The sequence below is a fragment of the Sturnus vulgaris genome, unplaced genomic scaffold (assembly GCF_052056855.1).
Source record: "Sturnus vulgaris isolate bStuVul1 unplaced genomic scaffold, bStuVul1.hap1 Scaffold_87, whole genome shotgun sequence".
In the NCBI taxonomy this organism is placed as follows: Eukaryota; Metazoa; Chordata; class Aves; order Passeriformes; family Sturnidae; genus Sturnus; species Sturnus vulgaris.
In genome coordinates, this window is record NW_028276756.1 from 2,751,637 (window position 1) to 2,771,714 (window position 20,078).

General features: G+C 52.8%; 1 long non-coding RNA gene and 1 other non-coding gene across 2 annotated transcripts; both read left to right on the forward strand.

The window, feature by feature from the left end:
• Positions 1-290: 290 nt before the first annotated feature.
• Positions 291-8,028, forward strand: LOC148217311 (uncharacterized). Its single transcript, XR_015801103.1, has 2 exons — positions 291-649; positions 7,778-8,028. It is a non-coding gene; the product is annotated as an uncharacterized LOC148217311 (long non-coding RNA).
• Positions 343-426, forward strand: LOC148217312 (small nucleolar RNA SNORD45). The gene has a single exon (XR_015801118.1). It is a non-coding gene; the product is annotated as a small nucleolar RNA SNORD45 (small nucleolar RNA).
• Positions 8,029-20,078: the final 12,050 nt, after the last annotated feature.

Here is a 20,078-nt window from a genome sequence, read left to right on the forward strand (position 1 = left end):
CGGGGATTGGGGGGATAGCGGGGATTGGGGGGGATAGCGGGGATTGGGGGGATAGCGGGGAACGGGGGGGATAGCGGGGAACGGGGGGATAGCGGGGATTGGGGGGATAGCGGGGATTGGGGGGGATATCGGGGATTGGGGGGGATAGCGGGGATTGGGGGGATAGCGGGGAACGGGGGGATAGCGGGGATTGGGGGGATAGCGGGGATTGGGGGGATAGCGGGGATTGGGGGGATAGCGGGGAACGGGGGGGATAGCGGGGAACGGGGGGGATCCTCTGTGTAGGTGCCGGTGCCGGGGCTGTGGAAGGAAGGGGAGGAGGAGGAGGAGGAGGCGCTGGCCGGCCCGGGATGAGCGCTGGCATGTATTATCTGAGGCGAGCTGATGTCTCTCACCGCTTTAGCTCTAGAATTACTCTGAGGCCCGGCCATCCCTCCCTCCCTCCCTCCCTCCGGCAGCGCAGCTTTTGCCCGCGGTGCCATCGAGTCCCCGGGCCGGGCTCTGAGCCCGGAGCTCTGCTCAGGCCGGCCCTAAAGCCGCAATGTTTTGTGCTTCCCGCAGGTGTGTGGTTAAAGCCGGGACATTCCAGGCCCGGTGTCTGATGCAGCGTTTTGGAGAGTGCCCAGAGCTGCAGGTGCCAGTGGCACAGGTGAGGTTTGGGGTGACCCAGGCGCTCCCAAGGCTTTGGATGTGCAGCCCCTGGGAAGGCTCCCTGGGCCTGTGCTGGGCTCCTGTCAGCTCCCCAGGCATGGGTTTGTGGGCAGGGAAAGGAAAGGAGCCAGGGCCTCGTGTTCATCTGGGTCCTTTTGTATCTAAAGTCCAGATTTGGCTTCTGGTGCTCTATTTTCTACTGCAATTTAAACATTCTGTTTTTAATAAAACTATTTTTGGTGTCGTTTTCGTGTCCCTGGAGACACAATGGTCATCGTGTGGGGAGGAGGGAGAGCTCAGGAAGGAGAAAGGATGGGGCAAAGGTGCTTGTAATTTTAATTCTCAATGTCCTCTGATTTTTTGGGCAATAACTTCAGGTCGTTCTCCTCCATGGAGTGTGTTTGGCCAGTGATCAGGGCGAGGTTTCTCCCCGTTCTTATCCCAGGGCAGGAGCCTTTCAGCGTGGGCTCTGTGCCACTGGGTGGCCTCGTGGTTTTCTGTCTCTTGTGATCGCTGTGTGCATCTCCAGGGAGGCAAACGAGGCCATGCTGAGCCTCGAGATGCAAAATGTTCCCATTTGCCAGGGAAATGTTCGTGTTGGCCAGGCTGGGAACATCTCAGCATGTCCAGGGCCGGTGAGGGATGGGGTCCAGCACTCCAAGTGACGCTGGGACCAGAACCACAAGGACCATTTGGAGCCACACTTGAGCCTGGGGATGACCTTGACCTCAGCCTGACGCTGCTTCACCCCAGGACAGGAGAGCCACCATCAGCTTTTATTACCCACCCATAAAAGCTTCACCTTTGAACCTCCCCAAATCCCATCTGGGACCCCCCCAGGGGACCCCCCCAAACTCTGGGACCCCCCTCCAGCCCCCTCAGCCACGCTGTGGCCGCAGCTTCATCTCAGTGAAGGGGATGGAGACGTTGAAGCCTTTCCAGGGGAACCAGTGGATGCCCTGTGGGGGAGCTGGGGGGTCAGAACCCTTGGAGAGTTCCAGAAACCCCCATAAATCCCCATAGAGACCCCACAGTCGCTCCCCAGATTCCTATGGGCACTCATGGACCCTTAGGGATCCCCATAGACACCCCAGAGACCACAGAGATCCCCACAGGCCCTACAGGACCACACAGGCCCTATAGATCCCACAGACCCTTTTTCCACAGGGCCCTATGGAACCCTATGGACTCCCACAGACCCCTATGGACCCTCAGAGAACCCCATGGACCCTCCCAAAGATTCCCTCATACACCCCCAGACCCCTCCATAGTCCTATAGCCCACCCTAGACCTCCCCTAGCCCCCTTAAAATACCCAAAGCCTCTTGCAAAGACCCCCAGATCCCCGCCATATCCCCCAAAATCCCCTCCAGACTCACACAAAATCTCCTCCCGACCCCACAAATCCCCCCCATAGCTCCACATACCCATTTAAATCCCCTCGAGACCCCCCGAAATCTCCCACAGACCGGCCCAATCCCCCACCCCGTGCCCCCCCGGCCCAGGTGGGTACCTGGTGGTCCCGGGGGTCCCGTAGAGCCCGTTCAGGTTGGCACAGTGGCAGTTTCGGTACCACCAGGCTCCCCCGGAGGCCGCGGGGTGGGGGGGGTGGTGGGGGCGGCTCGAGGGGTCCCGAGGGTCCCGGGAGTCCCGGTCCTGTGTGGAGAAGGGGCTGCCCGAGTGGTAGGAGAGGGCATCTCCTGTGGGGGGACATGTCAGGGACCCCCAAACTCAGCAGGAGCCACCAAAACCCACCCGAAACCCCAGTACCCCCAGGGACCCCAAAACCCACCAGAGATTCTCAAAACCCACCAGGGACCCCACAGACCTCTGTCAGCCAGTGAACCCCAAAACCCCCAAGGATCCCAAATCCCAGCAGGACCTCACAAAATTCCCCAACACCCCAGGGACCCCCAAACCCACCAGGGACTCCCAAAACAACCCAGGGACCCCCAAACCCACCAGGAACCACCAAAACTCAGCAGAAACCCCAAAATACCCCAAGGACCCCGAAACTTATCAGGCACCCCCAAATCCACCAGAAACCCCAAAACCACCAGGGACCCCCAGGGACCCCAAAACCCACCAGCGACCCCACAGTCCTCTGCCATCCAGTGAACCCCCAAACCCCCCATGGATCCCAAATCCCATCAGGACTCCCAAAAATTCCACCCCAAACCCCCCCGGAACCCCCCCCGGCCCCGGCGGTGCCGCTGAACGCTCCCACGCGGAGCCGGTACCGCTCCTGGGCGCTGCCCACGGCCAAGTCGCGATAGATCGCCAAGGCCGAGTCGCGACCGGCCCGCAGCTCCACGCGCAGCTCCGTGGGGGTCGCGGCCGTCGGCTCGTGCAGCGCCTCGTTCCCTGCACCCCAAAAATCCTCCGGTACCCCCAGGACTCCTGCGGGGTCCCCTCGAGATCCCCCGTCCCCCCCCCCAATGCTCTCCCTGAAATATTGGGGACCCCCAAAGTGCTGGGGACCCCAAAAGTGCCCCATGAACTCCTGGAGACCCCCCAAATCCTTCCCGTACCCCAAAACCGGATCTGAATGTTTGGGGGAGACCCCCAAACTCCTGGAGACCCCAAAAGTGAACTCCTGGAGACCCCCCCCAAATCCTTCCCGGACCCCAAAACCGGATCTGAATATTTGGGGGAGACCCCAAACTCCTGGAGACCCTAAAAGTGAACTCCTGGAGACCCCCCAAATCCTTCCCGGACCCCAAAACCGGATCTGAATGTTTGGGGACCCCAGAAGTGTCCCCTGATCTCCTGGAGACCCCCCAAATCCTTCCCGGACCCCAAAACCAGATCTGAATATTTGGGGGGACCCTCCCTGGATCCTACGAGTTCCCCTCTCGGGCCCCTGGGGATCCCCCAAATTTTGGGGTCCCACCGAGTACCCCCTGCTGCCGCCCCAGGGCTCTCCTCAAAGTTCCCCCAAACCCTGGCAGTGCCTCCCAGTCGCCCCAGATATTTTTATAGGTCCCCCCCAAAATCCCCAGGGCCCCCCAAAATCCCCAGGGCCCCCCCGGCCGAGCCAGAATTCGCCGCTGACGTTGCCGAAGCCGCGGGCGTACGAGTCCCACCCCCTCCAAAACCCCAAAACCCCTCTGATCCCCCAAACCCCAATTTCCATCCCATAAACCCTAGAGAACCCCTCCAGTCCCTCCCAGTGCCCCCCCAGTCCCCTCCCAGTGCCTTTCCAGCACCCCTCAACCTCTCCAATGCCCTCCAACACCCCCTGCGGGACCCCCCCAATTACCCCAAACCCCCTCATTTCCCCCCCATAAACCCTGTAGAGCCCCCCCACCCCCTCCCAGTATCCCAAAGTTCCCTCTCAGTTCCCCCCAGCACCCCTCAACCTCCCCAACACCCCCTGCAGGACCCCCAATTGCCCCCAAACCCCCTCAGGACGCCCTAGTTGCCCCCAAACCCCCTTATTTTCCCCCAAAACGCCATAAATCTTCCTCTAAACCCCTGTAGGACCCCCCAGCATTGCTCCCAGTGCTCCCAGTGCTCCCAGTCGCACCAGGCAGCCGCCGCCGTCCGTGTCCATGTCACAGAAGACGCGGAGGGGCCGGGCCGGGTCCCCCCCGAGGAAGATGAGGGTGTCCCGGGAGGGTCCCGGCCCGTTCCGCTGCTCCTCGGCGCAGTCCCGGGGATGGGGGTGCGGGAGTGGGGCTGGGGGGAGCATTGGGGTCACCTCAGACACCCCAAAAAGTTTCTGGGAATTCAGGGGTGACCCCTCCCCAAAATGACACAGGCACACCCCAATGCCTCCATACGAAATTTGGGGGTCTGGGTGACACCCCCAGGATCTGAGACCCCCCTAAGATGATCCAGGGGTGGAGCTGTCCCCCCAAAAGACACAGATCTCCCAAAAAAGCACCCAGGGGTACAGCTGTCCCCCCTCAAAGGACACAGTCCCCCAAAAAAAGGGCCCCAAATAACCCCAAATGACTCCCTAAACCCCAAATAACCCCCAAATAATCCCCAATTAAACCTCCAAAACCACCGCAAATAACCCTAAAGAACCCAAATAACCCCTAAATAACCCCTAAATACCCCCACTTCCCCAAATAACCTTACCCCCATTTTTGGGGGTCCAGATGCCCCTCCCTCCCCCATATCTCCCCCCACTCACGAGTGTCAAAGGAGGCCTCCAGGGGGGCACTTTTGGGGTGTCCCCCTCGGCCCCACAGCCGCACCCCATAGCGCCCCGCGGGCTCCAGCCCCCAGAGCTGCTGCGATGTCGCCTCGGGGGGCAGCCACAGGGTCTGGGGGGGCACGGGGGGTTTTGGGGTACCCGAATGGGGACAGCGGGGTCCCCAGGGGGGGTATTGGGGTCTCAAAGGGATTATTGGGGTCCCCCAAAGCTGTATTGGGGTGCCATTACCAAAGGAGGGTAATGGGATACCCCGAGGTGTTATTGGGGTTCCCAGGGGGGTATTGGGGTCCCCCAGAGCTGTATTGGGGTTCCAGAGGGTCACTGGGGTCCCTCAAGGAGATATTGGGGTGCCATTACCAAAGGAGGGTAATGGGATACCGCGAGGTGTTACTGGGGTCCCAAGCAGATATTGGGGGACACCCGGGGGGTTTTAGGTTCCTTTTGGGGGGTCGTTACCTGCTGGGGCCCCCCGGGGGGGCCGTACTCCAGCTCGTAGCCATCGGGGGGGGCGCGGGGGGGGGTCCCCAGTGCAGCCGGGCACTGCGGGGGTCACAGCGAGCCCACCCACAGGGTCCCTGGGCCACCTGGGGAAGGACACACTGCTGACATCTACAGCAGCCCCAAATCCCCTTCTGATACCCCAAAAACCACTGTGGTCACCCCAAACCCCCCACCCCCACACCCCAAACCCTCCCATGGGCCCCCAGCCCTGCCCTCACACCGTGCCCGATGGACATGGCCCAACTCCCCCAAATTTTCCCCCAAAGACCCCCCCAGTCACCCTCAGCCCCCAGTTTCTCCCAATGCCTGCCAGACCTGTTTCCTCTAGGACCTCCCAGTCCCCCGAGTTCTTCCCAGTTTCCCCCAGTCCTCTCCAGTCCCCAACTCCACCCCAATTCAACCCCTGACTCAGTTTCCCCTCATTCTCCAATTTCCTCCCCATTCCCAGTTCACCTCGATCTCCACCAGTCCCTTCAGTCCCCAGTTCCCTCCAGTTCCTCCCAGTTACCCCCAGGCCTCAGAGCCCTGAGTTGCCATCAGTTCACCCCAGTCTCCTGTTTCCCCCAGTTCTCCAAACCTCCCAGTTATCCCCAGTTCCTCCAGTTCCCCCAGTCCCCAGTTCCCTCCAGTTCCTCACAGGCCCAGTTCCCCCAGTTTCCCAAACCCCCCAGTTGTCCCAAGTTGTCCCCAATTCCTCCAGTTCCCCCAGTTCTCCTGCCAGTTGCTCCCAGTGCTACATTGCCCCTAATCTCCAGTTTCCCCCAGTCCTCTGGCTACCCCCAGCTCCCAGTTTTGCCCAGTTCTCCTAAGTACCCTCAGCCCCACTTGCTCCCAGTTCCCCTCTAATCCCACTGTTCTCCCTGGTCCCTGAGCTGTCCCAATCCCCCCAAAACTGTTCCCAGTCACCCCAATAACGAATCCCTCATATTCCTCCAGTTTCCCGAAGTCCCTCCCAGTTCACCCCCAGTACCCCCCAAATCCTCCCCAGTGCCCAGTTTCCCCCAGTCTTTGCCAGTCCTCAGCTCCACCCCAGTTTGCCCCAGTTTGCCCCAGTTCCACGCAGTTTCAGCCAGGCCCCACATGACCCCAGACCCCATTTCCAACCTGTCCCCCTTAGCTTATCCCAGTTCCTCCCAGTCCCCAGGTGATCAGAGTCCCTCCAGGAGTTACACTCCCCCAAATCTCCACTCCCCTCCAATCCCTGCTCTCACTTTCCCCTGAATCCCCAAGTCCTCAGTGCCCTCCGAGCTGCCCCTGGGCCCCACTCCCAGCCCTGTCCCCACTCCAGCTCCATTCCCAGAGGGGTCCTGGGGGAATCCCCGCAGCCCCTCACCAGTGGTGGCCTCACTGGAGACGTGATCGCTCCTTTTGCCTCCCCTCAGCCCATAGAGGTGGAAGCGGTACCGGCGGGACGGGGACAGCCCCGGCACCGTCACCGAGCGGGACTCGCCATCGATGGGCAGGGCCTGGGGCTGGCCCTGGGCATCCCGGTACTGCAGCACAAAGGAGTCAAAGGAGCCCTTGGGGACGCTCCACTGCAGCCCCAGAGAGCCTGGGGTGATGCTGGAGACCCTCAGCTCCTCCAGCACCGGCTGTGCCCGAGCGGCCTCAGATGGGGGGTGGGCTCTGTTTTGGGGTCTTCTGAGGGCCAGGGCAGCTCCTCTGGCATGGCTGCAGCTGTGATGGAGAGGGAATAGTGATGGGCCTGGGCAACTGCTTGTCCATCAACAAGTCCATCTATCATCCACCCAATCACCCATCCATCCGTCATCCGTCACTTACATCCATCCATCCATCCATCCATCCATCCATCCATCCATCCATCCATCATCCATCCATCCACTCATCCATCCAATCCATATCCATCCATTCCTTCAATCATGTGTCTTTCCATGAAACTTTTGGTTCAACTGCATCTTTTACTTCTCCATCCATTGCATCATCCAACCATCAAATGACTGATCTGATCCTCAAAACCACTGATAAACTGCCCCAAACCCATCATCCATCCATCCATCCATCCATCCATCCATCCATCCATCCATCCATCCACTGTCCATCCACTGCCATTCCATTGTCCATCCATCATCCATTGTTCATCCATCTTCCATCACCCATCATCATCATCCATCCATCTGTCTTGGGGTGACTGTATGATGCCTGTATCCCCAAATCGTCTGTTCTGTTAGTGTTGAATATTAAATTCTGCAACTTTAAGACTGGTTCCAGGAGTGAAGGGGGGGGGGGAAGAAGAAGTGCAGAGTTTGTTATCAGAGACTGCACGGGCTCCCCCACATTCCTGCTCACAGACTGTGTTATCTGCAGTGGACAGGGAGAGAGAGAGCTCTCCTTTGCTCTTGGTTAGTTTTTTGGCTAGCTGAGGGAGAGAAACTCCCTGGATTCTTTGTTATGTTGTTTTTTTTTTTTTTTTTTTTTATTTTTATTTTTTTCCTGGAAGTGTTTGAACCTGCTCTGGACTGAAAACCCAGAGGAGCACTGGGAGCTCACACCTGTGGCCCACCAGGCCTGGCCTGGGCATTCCCCAGCACAGGAGGGACTGAGAACAGACTGAGTGAGCTGGGCAGCCACGGAAAGAACTCTTCTAAATCTGCCATCTCCTCGGAACTGCGAGAGGTTTTGCTGTTTGATATTGTTCATTGTTGTGCTGGGAGGTGTGTTGCCTGTTGAATAAACAGTTTTCTTTTTTTCCACTTGTCTCCAATTTTTTTCCTTTTTCCTAGACGGACCTCATTCAGAGGTTTCCTCCACGATTTGTACTAAACCAGGCCAGGGGGAAATGAAACAAAATTTTAGGCTTTTTCCCACCAAAAATTGGGAATTTTCAGCCCTGAAATTGGCACTTTTAACCCAAAACTTTTTGGACATCAGGTCTACACATTACAATGAACTGAGGTTTTCTTGGAAGTCTTTAAAATCCATGGAGATTTTTAGGGACACCAGGTCTAGCCAAATAAATGCAACAGGGATTGAGGGACACCAGGTCTACCCTATTGAAGTGAAAAAGGGTTTTGGAACAGCAAGTCTATCCATTAAAGTCAATGGGCATTTTGCAGAAATTTGGGGCTAAAATGGAGAAATTTGGGTAAATTTGAGGGAAATATTGGGCTGAATTCTGGGAATTTCTGCTTAAGGATTGCAGTGCTGACACTCTGGAAGTCTTGGATGAATTCCTGGAAACCAATCCGGAATCCCTGATCCAATACCTGTGACCTGGGGTGGAGCTGTTGCCTCCAGATAAGCCGAAAAATCTCAGTTTTCAGCCCAAAGTGTGGGAATTCTGAGTCTAAAAGTGGGATTTTTAGCACCAAGAATTTTGACACATCGGGTTTACACACTGCAATCAATGGGGATTTAGGGACACCAGGTCTAGCAATTCAACCCAGCAGAGCCATCACCTTCCACTTTAGGCAAGGAGGGACTGGAAAATTTTGGGAATGCCATGAAATGGTGGGAATTTTTCCTGTGAATCCCTCACCTTCCTTCAGCCTTTCAGGGGGCAGCATCCCAGCCTCGCCCTTCCCAGAGCTCCTGGCAGGCACCAGCAGACGGTGGTGCCAGATGGAGAAGTTGGAGATGGCACAGCTCAGCAGGGCTCTGGCAAAGGTCAGCTTGGCCTCGGGGTCCTGCCTGGCTGCCAGCTCCCACCGTGTTCCCAGGCCTGGACTGGGAGGGCACCAGTATAAACCAGTAAGCACTGGGAGCCACCCTCGAGCTCCTGAGGCCTGTGGCAGCAGCTCCCAGAATAAACCAGTAAGGGTAAATGCACCTGCTCTCAGTGTGATCTAGAGGCTCTCAGTGTGGTCTGGGGGCTCCCAGGTTTATACTGGGAGGGCACCAGTATAAACCAGTAATGCCTCATGCACACAAACCCAGTCTCAGTGCAATCTCGAGGCTCCCAGTGCAGTCTCAGTGCTCCCAGGATTATACTGGTTGATCCCCAGGACCACATCCCAATCTAAACCAGTATAACCCAGTATAAACCAGTGACCCCCAGGATCACATCTGTAGAAGTCGGTCCGGAGTTTCCCTCATTTGCCTCACGACCATTGCAAGAAGACCCCGAGGCCCCCCACCCAATTGTGGCCTGGTCAAGGTGGATGCTTGCCAAGGGACTGTGTGCAGGTGCTCGCTGTGCTCCATGGTACACTGCTCTCGAGCAGGCACTAGCTGGAGCAGCAGGTTCTGTACACCTGTTTATTGCAGCAACCCTCACAATGGTCCATCAATCTCCCTACTCCTTGGCCAGAGGCCACTTGCTTTGGAGAAGGACTATAAAAGAGTGGCCCTCTGGGGAAGACTCCTGAGATCTCCCCACGGATGAAGACTCATCTCTTGGCTGGCCCGTGAGGACGCCCGTCTCGTCTGTTGGTAGCTCTTTTCCCATCCCCCTCTTTTTCTCTCTATGCTTTGTTTCCTGTATCTTCCCCTCTATTGCAACTGAGTTGTTGGCATTCAATAAAAATGCTTTGCTGTGAATAAACTGATTTTGTCCCCCACTGTTTGCCTTTTTGCACCTCTGAGATCAAACGAACCATCACGACCCCCGCCCTGTATTAACAGTGGATCGTGACAACATCCCAGTATAACCCAGTGCAACCCAGCAACCCCCAGCACCCAATCCCAGTAAAAAACAGTTCAACCCAGTAACCCCAGTAATTCCAAGCACCCTCAGCACCCTATCCCAGTATAAGCCAGTGCAACCCAGTATAACTCACAGTTGGACACCAGGTCCTCCTGGCCAGCAGGGGGCGCTTACACACCCCCATTCCTTCTCCCAGTTCAAGCCAGTAACCCCCAGCATCCCATCCCAGTATGATCAAATGTAAACCAGTACAACCAGTACACACAGTGCCAGGTACTCCTGGCCAGCAGGGGATGCTCACACACCCTCTCCCAGTTTAATCCAGTACAACCCAGTGACCCCAGCCCTGTCCCAGCACGTCCTGGACCCCATCCCAGCCCAAACCAGTACAAACCAATACAATCCAGTACAAACCACTCACAGTTGTGGGGATCAGCCGCCAAGAGGCGCTCACACAGCACCAGGTCCTCCTGGCCAGCAGGGGGCACCATGGTGCAGCCCAGCACCCAGCCCCTCCCCATAGGATTTGGGATTCACCCCCAGGCACTGCTCCATGAACAAAAGCTCCAACGGCACCCTGAAACCTGTATAAACCAGTATAAACCAGTACAGACCAGAATGGACCAGTATAAGTTATAAAAAACAGTGAAAAACAGTAAAAATCAGTGTAAGGCAAACCAGTATAGACTATTATAGGCCATTACAGACCAGTGCTACCAGTATAAACCAGTGTTGACTGCTACAAACCGGTATAAGTAGTGAAAACCAGTAAAAACCAGTGTAATGCAAAGCAGTAGAGACCAGTAAAAAACAATATGGACCAGTAAAAAGCAGTATTGACCAGTACAAACCAGTATAAGTGGTAAAAACCAGTACAAAGCAGTGAAAACCAGCATAAACCAGTGAAAAATAAGGCAAACCAGTATAGGCCAGTGTAGCCCAACATAAACCAGTATGAACCAGTACAAACCAGCAAAACCATTAAAACCAAGAACAACCAGTAAAAACCAGTATAAATCAATAAAAATCAGTATAAGGCAAACCAGTATAGACCAGAATAGCCCCGCATAAAGCAGTAAAAACCAGTACAGACCAGTATGGGCCAGAACAGACCAGTCAGGGCTCTCCCACTCCCTCCCAGTCCCTCTTTAACCCTTCCCAGTGCCCTCCCAGTATAAACCAGTATAAACAGTTATAAACAAGTATAAACCAGTAACCACAGACTCCCTTTTAACCCTTTTTTACCCCATCTAGACCCCTCCCAGTGCCCTCCAGTCCCAACCAGTGCCCTTCCGGCCCCTCCCAGTCAAACCAGTATAAACCAGTACAAACCAGTATAAACCAGTACACACCAGTCCCCTCCCAGTGCTCCCAGTGCTCGTCTCTGCAGGCTCAAGCAGGTGACCACGTCGGGATTGGCCACCAGGACTGACCCTGTGAGGGACAGCACCTGGGTGGGCAGCGCCCCCTGCTAGCCAAGTGAATCCCAGTATAAACCAGTATGAACCAGTATAGACCAGTATGAACCAGTATAAATCAGTAAATCCCAGTTTCTTCCCAGTAACTTCCAGTTCCAATAAGAGATAACACCTGGGCATGAGGTGCCCCCTGCTGGTCAGGAAACTCCCAATTCAAACCAGTATAAACCAATATGAACCAGTATAGGCCCAGTAAATCCCAGTGCCCTCCCAACCCCTTCCCAATCCATCCCAGTATATCCCGATAACCCTCCCATAGACTTCTCAGTTCATCCCAGTAACTCCCACTGACCTCCCAGTATGGCCCAGTCACCCTCCCAGTTCGAACCAGTAACTGCCAGTTCAAACCAGTTCCCTCCCATTAATCCCCCAGTTCAAACCAGTGACTCTCCAATATAAACCAGTAAAGCCCAGTGACCTCCCAGTGACCTCCCAGTATAAACCTGTATAAATCAGTGACCTCCCAGTCCCCCCAATCCCCTCCCACTTTGTCCCAGTCCATCTCAATCCCTCCCAGTACACACTAGTCCCAAAACAGCTAAAAACCAGTATAAACCAGTACAAACCAGTATAAGCCACTACAAAAATCACCCTTCAACCCAGAGTTCTCCCTCTTCTTAACCCTTGAATCCCATCCCAGTTCCTCCCAATCCCCCCAGTCCCCTTCCAGTACAAACCAGTACCCCCAGGAAGGCGTCCGTGGCCTCCCAGTACTGCCTCAGTTTCTCCTCCCGCTGCCGGTGCAGGGCTGGTTCCATGAGTTTCCATTCCATCAGGATGATCTCCTGCATTCCATGAGGCCCTGCAGTGTCACTGGGGAGCCTTTGTTCCGTGTGTTCCCATTGTGACACAATGGTCTCCAGCGCTCTGTGAGGCTGAGCCCTGAAACTGTGGACACTTGGTTCCATGAGATTCCCTGTTGTCACTGCCAGGAGAATCCACAAACACCAGAGGTTTATGTCCAAAAAGGAGACAGAGCAGTCCTTCAACTTTATTTGAATAAAGGGAGAGAGTTCACCAGGGCACAATCCCCTGGGGTTTTTGTCTCTCCAGGTTTCAGAGGGCGCAGCCTCCTTTTATCCTGAACTCCCGGCTGCACGTTGCCCTCTTCCTTTCCCCACTGGCCGAGGCACTTGGAAGGTAAAGCCTCCTGAACATCCTGCCCCATATCCCCCCTTGAACCTGGCATTTCCCCCCAAAGTTCAGGAGTTCAGCCTTGTGCAGAGCCTTGTCTGTGTCAGGAGCCAAGCTGGCTGGACCCGGTAACAAACCTGCTGCCCAAAGTCAGTAGAAATGTTACAACCCATTTCAAAGACCTTAACACCCATCCCTGCACCCACCAAATGATTTGGAAAGACATGAGCACACATCTTTCCTCTCACATTGATGGTTCCTGTGCTGGTGACAGTCTGTTAAACCCAGCCTTCAGCCTGAGCTCTCTGCTGTTGCAGTTCCATGCACAGAGGTTGTTGTCTCTCAGCCCTTCCATGGGCAGGCCGGTGTTCAGCCATCTCCAGGACAGCAGGGCCCCAGCCCACGTCACTGTGCCCTGGGGAGACAAAAACCATCACTCCAAATGTCCCCTTCTCCTTCTTCCCAGGCATTTGGGCCTGGCAGTGGGGTTTGCTGCTGGGTGCCACAGGGAAAAGGAAACCCCTGTGACACTGCGGGGCCCCACGGAACCAAGAGTCCATTGTGAGACACCTGGGCCACGTGGAGCCAAGGAACCATTGTGACACTGGGGAAACTCATGGCACCAAGGGGCCACTGTGACATTGTGGGGCCTCATGGAACCTGTGAGCCATTGTGACACTGCACGGCCTTGTGGAACCAAGGAGACCACGGTGACACTGTGGGGCCACATGGAACCAAGAGTCCATTGTGACACTCTGGAACTACAGAGACCATTGCTGAGAGTATGGAACCTCGAGGAACGAAAGGTCCCTTGTGATAGATTGTCCTGGGTTTGGGCAAATTTGGGGGAAAACCTCCAGAAGGAGCCCCCAGACAGCAAACCCCACGACTCCTCCCCCCCCCCCCCCCCCCCCCACACCGTGTTCGGGAAGAATTTCCTCGGAGAAGAGTGGGAGAAAAAACCTGTTTATTTAACAAGCAAGACACTCCCCAGCACAGGGAAAAAGACAACACCAGCTGACAAAAAAACTCTTTCACCGTTCTGAAGGGATGACAAACTCAGTCTCTCTGGCGAGTGGTCGCTCAGTTATCAGTCTCTGGCGCTGGGGATGACTGCTGCAGGTGACAGAGTGTAGACTCCCGGTGTTTCTTGGGGTTTCCCAGGTCCCCGTCCGGAACAGGTTCAGATGGTATCCAGGAGAGGGAGGGGACGGGGTGGAAGAGAAAACAGTCCAGGGAAAAGGTTGGACTGCCTAGCTGAACTAACTAATAAGAAAAAAAAGCAAGGGCAAAGCGAAGGAAAGAAAAAGAGGCAGAAGCGAGCAAGCAAGCAAGCAAGGAAGCAGGCAAGCAAGCAAGCAAGCCAAGCTAAAACCTCTCCTAAACATAGACCATGGGGGAGGTGAGCCGGCTGATAACAAGACAAAACAAAGCTTCACTCTCAGAGTCAGTCCTGGAAGCACAGGACATAATACCAAACATAATCAGGACACACGATTGGAGATACAAACACCATAACATCACCCTAGGACAATTGCTAAGCTTTAAAATCTTTTACTATTTTACTTAACATACTGCTTTCCTTACATAATGCATATTTCTGTTTGCTTAAAACATATTTCTACTTAAACTAAAAACTTATATTCCTGTTTTATATCTATTGTACTTTGAATGCTCTGATTGTCCAAGATTTCTCCAAGGTCTTGGGTCAAACCTTGGATCCATCTCAATCTCTGAGCCTGTATGCACAAGGCCCTGAGAGCTCTCCATGCCTTCATTTCCCACACCACCTGTCATCTCTGCCTCCAATTTCCTGCTCTCACTGGAACCTGGGGACACTTTCTCAGTTGTGTCCCTCAGTGGGACCCATAAATGGTATCAGAAACTTTGGAGTTCGATTATGACTGAATTCTTCAGAGGTTTTCCAGCAAGATACAATTCTAACTTGATTTCCTTCTGGTCTGGTGCAGTTCATTTGGAAGGTTTTCAAACCAAGTTATGGAGAAATATGACAAAGGCCTTCTTAGAAATATCCATTCCTATTTTCAAAGATGTATTTTATTACTGTTGTCTGAGATGATTGCAGAATTCTGTGATTGATATTTGTGAGAAATGGATTTGTAAAGGATTCTCAAAGCCTGACTGAAAGCTCACACTGTCTTGTACATGTGCATGCAAACTCTGAGATAAGGTGTGCTGACTCAGAATGGCCCTGGAATAGAGAAGACATTGCTGAGAGACAGATTGAACTAGAAACAAGTTTCAAACAATGGCCTTGCAAAAAGATCAGATATTTTGGAGAATTAGAACATGAAAGATGCATTGTGGCAAGAGCACATGGGGTAGAATACTAGGTGATTGATGTTAGAATTATTTCCACCATTGCATGGCAAAAGCTAATAGGCTGAAAAGCATTTCTAAGGTCTTGTAACCAAGAAAACACTTGGGTTTTGATGGCATAGCATGGAGTTTTATTCTCTTATGTTTCACACTTCAAGGAGACTGATAATGGAAAAAAATCTTTTTTAAAAAGTGCCTCTCAGTTGCCCCGTCTCTGTAGAGCTGGGATTTTTCAACAGTCCTGAGTCCCTGGACATCAGTCCCTGAGAGCGAGCTGAAGGAAAACTTCTCAAGAATTCAGTCATATTCAAACTCCTAAGTTTATTGAGGTTTTAATGGATTCCACTGAGGGATATGACTGAGAAAATGTCCCCAGGTTCCAGTTAGAGCAGAACACTGGAGGCACTGATGACAGGTGGGGACAAACAAGGGAAAGGTGTCTCTGATGCTGAACAAACCTGGATGTGTTTCAGGAATGCCAAGGGCCAAGGGCTGAGCCCCAGCCCCTGGCAAGGCAGATCCTGTCCCTCCCTCATTGCTCAGGGCTCTTCCCGGGCCACTGGGCTCTGGCCATGTGCAATGCCAAGGGCAGCACCATGGGGCGGCCCCTGCCAGGCTGCTGAGCAGGGACAAGGAGGCAATGAGGCCCCAGCACAGCAAGGCTCACTTGTCCCCTGCTGGCCTCAGGCCCAGGGCCAGCCTGCATGGCCCAAGTGCTGCAGGAGTTGGCTGTGTCAGGGCCTTTCAGCTGCTGCCCATCCCTGTGCCCTCTGCAGCCCAGGCTGTCCTACGGTGTCCATGCCCTGCGCCTCTGTCCCTGCAGGCTGTCGTCATCCCCCGGCTGCCCCACCTCGCTGGCCCCTTCCTTTGCTGACAGCTCTGCCTCCTGCCTGCCTCTGCCTGGACACACAGAGCCTTGGGCTGCTCCAGACTCCTTCTGGGGGATGTGCTGCACCCCAGCCCTGCCCTGGGAGAGAAATTCCTTTCTCCTTGTTTCAACTCTGGACCACCCTAGCTGCACTTGACATTAATTCTTTCTTTCTGTGGCTCTTTTCCTCTATGTCAAAAGGATCCACCATCTCTGAAACTGATCTTCAATCCCTCCCAGGGCTCTCCTCTACTGTCCTCAGTTTCCACTCCACTTAGCTTTTTTGTCCCTATACAGTGGTCAAGTGCTTGAGTCCATGGGCACCTGGACAAGAGGTTCTTTTTTGTGGGAAGGAAACCACAGAATCCCAAAATTAAAAGAGGAAAGGCGTTCACCAGATGCCAAGGTCAGCCAGACCTGTTTGTCTTGGCTGCATTTGTCTGGGAGCAATCCTTCAATAGATGGAATTTTTGAGGCCAAATTCTAATTTTTACCATGGGTACCTGGAAGTGAAGGATAGTTCTTTTCCATAGGAAGGAAAGCACAGCCCCTGTGTTTCAATGCAGCTGAGAGTGGCCCTCAGGAAGCCAAGGGAAGTTAGACTTGTCAGTCCAGGCAGATTTTGTCTCGGAGCTATAGTTAGATCGATAGAATTTTGGAGATGAATTCCCAATTTTGGCCTTGGATGCCTGGACTTGAATGATTTTTTTTCTATGGGAAGAAAAGCACAGCCCCAAAGTGTTTCAAAGGCAGATGAGAGGTAGTCCCCAAGAGGCCAAGGCCAGCCAAAGCTGTCTGTCCTGGCAAGTTTCATATGGGAACAATCCTTGGATATACAGAATGTTGGAGGAGGGATCCCAGTTTTGGCCATTTGTGCCTGGAAGTGAAGGACAGTTTTGTTCCATGGGAAGGAAAGCACAGAGCCCCATTGCTCCAGGTCCATTGGAGGAGAAGCTCTCACCATGCCCAGGTCATCTGAACCTCTCAGGAAGCCCCCAGGAACCCATGCCAGCCAGAGCTGTTCCATGTTCCCTTGGTTCCATGGGGCCGTGCCATGTCACAAAGGCCTCGTGGTTCCTTGGGGCTCAGCAGTGCCACAGTGTCCCCTTGGTTCCATGGAACACCACAGGATCCCTATGGTCCCCTTGGTTCCACAAGCCCTGCAGTGTCACAATGGCCCCTGGCTTCCATGAGCCCACGCAGAGTCACAATGGTCTCCATGGGAAGGGAAGCACCGAGGCCCAGTGGTTCAGAGGAGGATGAGACACAAGCACCAGAGACCAAGGCCAGCCACATCTGTCTGTCCTGGCAGGTTTGTCTGGGAGTAACACTTGGATATAGAGAATTTTGAATGTGGAATGTCAATTTTGGCCAATTTGTGCCTGGACAAGCAGGACGAGGCTTTTCCATAAAAAGGAAAGCATGGAGCCCCAGTGTTTGGAAGGCAGGTGAGAGCTGGCCCTCAGGAGGTAGAGCCAGCCAGTCTTGACGGAATGGCAGCTTTTGTCTGGGAGCAATCCTTGGATATATGGAATTTGGGAGGAGGAATCCCAATTTTGGCCATGGACACCATGTCAAAATGGATGGGTTTTTCCATATGAAAGAAAAGCAGAAAGTCCAAGTGTTTTGGAAGATGAGAGGTGGCCATGGTAAGTGAGGGCAGCCAGACATCTCTCATAGCATCTTGTGTCTTGGAACAATCCTTGGATATACAGAATTTTGGAAATCGAGTCATAATATTGGCCATGGGCATCTGGACATAAAATGTGTTTAATTCCATAGGAAGAAAAGCACAAAGGCCCAGTGTTTTGAAGGCAAATGAGAGCTGGTCCCTGGGAGGTCAAGCCAGGCAGATCTATCTTTCCTGGCAGGTTTCATCTGAGTACAATCCTTGGATATATGGAATTTTGGAGGCCAAATCCCAGTTCTGCCCATGGGACCTGGAGGAGAAGGACAGCTCTGTTCTATAGGAAGGAAAGCACAGAGCCCCAGAGCTCCACAGGCAGAGGAGAAGCAGCCCCAGCTGTGCCAAGGTCAGCTGAACCTCTCAGGCAGCCCCTGGGAGGCCAGGCCAGCCAGAGCTCTTCCATGTTCCCTTGGTTCCATGGGGTCCCTCAGAGTCACAAAGGTAACACTTTTAAAACCTGCCATTGACTAGTTCCTAATGCCAGTAAAGATGACTGTAGGGGCTGTTTTAACTTTGTCAAATCACTTGTTGCAGTGCCCAACTTATTCATTAATATTTCTGAATCAATTCCATTTGAGACTCTCAATCCTGCTCCTAATATTCCAGTTAAATCTCTTTGCATTCTGCCCCTGAATTGTACTTGCTTTTGTAACCATGTTGCCCAGCCCTCAAAGGATGTCTTTAGGAAAGAGGAGCAGGCTGGCTGAATTTCAGAGATATTAGTTTGCATTAGTCATTCAACACACTTGAGAGACCACTCGGGGTTAAATAACAGTGGTTGTTGGCCCGTGTTCCTTATTACATTGGGGCCAACTTCATAAATTTTAGATTCAATCTTAGGTGGTGTGGTCTGGGCTTGGGTACTAACACAGGTTACAGTAGATTCAATTGTTGTAATAGGCATGGCCTTTAATTTAAATTTAAATGAGAGCCCAGTAGTGTCATGGCTCCAAAGGCCACATCCACAGTCTGTACTAACGTAAAATCATACCAACAATCTAATTTACTTAGACCATTACAAATCTCCAGGTGCTTGTCTGTAGGAGAAGTTGAAACACTAATTTGAATTGTGTTCTCATGCTGAGTCCCACTAATCATTTGGGACCCTATTCTGATTGCTTCTCCTATAGTCCCTTGAAGGGACCACGACCTTTGCTTTTGCCATTCCTGCTTTTCATATACCCGGTTTTTGTGCATGACCACAGTTGATAGGTTTAAATCTTTTCTATCAGAACACTTTCCCATGGATCCAGTGTACTGAATGAAAGCTTGGGACCAAGGCCATTCAGCATTATTCTGGCTAGAGGTGCTTTCCAATTCTTGGATTATGCTTATGACTACAAGCAAAACAAACAAAACTCTTCTATTGACTAGATTTCTGCAAGCTAAATTACTGAATATTCCCAACCACAATGTACTCATTTTGCTCAACTAAGTTTTAATTTCATTTCATTGTGACTCAGTGTTACTTTCCAAGGGGCTTCTGGAGCCTTTTTCACTCAAGAATGGTGAATCCAGGCACTCTGCTCCTTGATCTTAACTGCAATGAAGGTGATGAGAAGCACCTGAAAGGTCCTTCCCACTGTGACTACAAAGTTTTTCTGTAAGGGACTTAACATACACATAATCTCCAGGCTGTATGTCATGCACTGGTCCATCCAGCCCTCTGCCCCGAGTTCCAGCCACATTTTTCTCAATTTCTCTGAGTTGCTTACTTAAGGCTATTGTATAGGCAGGCAGCCTCTCTTCCCCCACTTGGGTAGACAATCCCTTTTGCACTCCTATGGTCTCCCATAAATCATTTCAAAGGAACTTAGATTTTCTTTGGCTCTAGGCTTGGTTTGGATCCACAGCAATGCCAGTGGGAATGACTGAGGCCAGGGTAAATTACCTTCTTATCCTAACTTAATTAAATGATATATTTTTTCAACTTGGCCACTTGACTGGGGATGGTATGGAGTATGGAGCTCCCAGTCTATGCCCAAGTGATAACTGATTTGTTGCACTATTTTTGAAATAAAATGTGGCCCTCCATCTGAAGGTATTGTGGCTGGAACTCTGAAGTGTAGGATTATCTCTTGTAACAATACCCTGGTTACCTCTCAGGCTTTGGCAGTTCTGGTGGGAAAAGCCTCTGGCCACCCTGAAAAGGTGTCTGTTAACACCAGCAAATATTGATACCCCCCTTTTTTGGGAGTTCTGAAAAGTCAATTTGCCACTGTTGCCCAAGACCATGGCCTTTTCCAATTTGACCAAGTTTTGGGTTGGGGATATTCTTGGGTTTGGTCTGGAGCCAAATGTCAGACTGCTGGGCTATCTGAACAATAATAGAGTATAAATTTCTGGCAGTAATCTTTTCAATTAGATAGCTATACAGGGCATCTGTTCCCTGGTGTGTTTTCTGGTGCTCTTACCTTACTAATGACCATAACAGGTGAGAAGGGATGACCATTGTCCCTTCTGCAGTAACAGCCCATCCCTCTTGGTTATACGTTCCTCCTTGATCCTTAATTAGTTTTCTATCCCTTCTGGTATATACTGGCTTACCTTCAAGGGAGAACAGTCCTTATGGAATTAAAGCTCCCTCAATCGACATCTCACCTTTTGCTGCTTCTTTTGCCTCTCTGTCTGCCAGCTCATTTCCTTCCT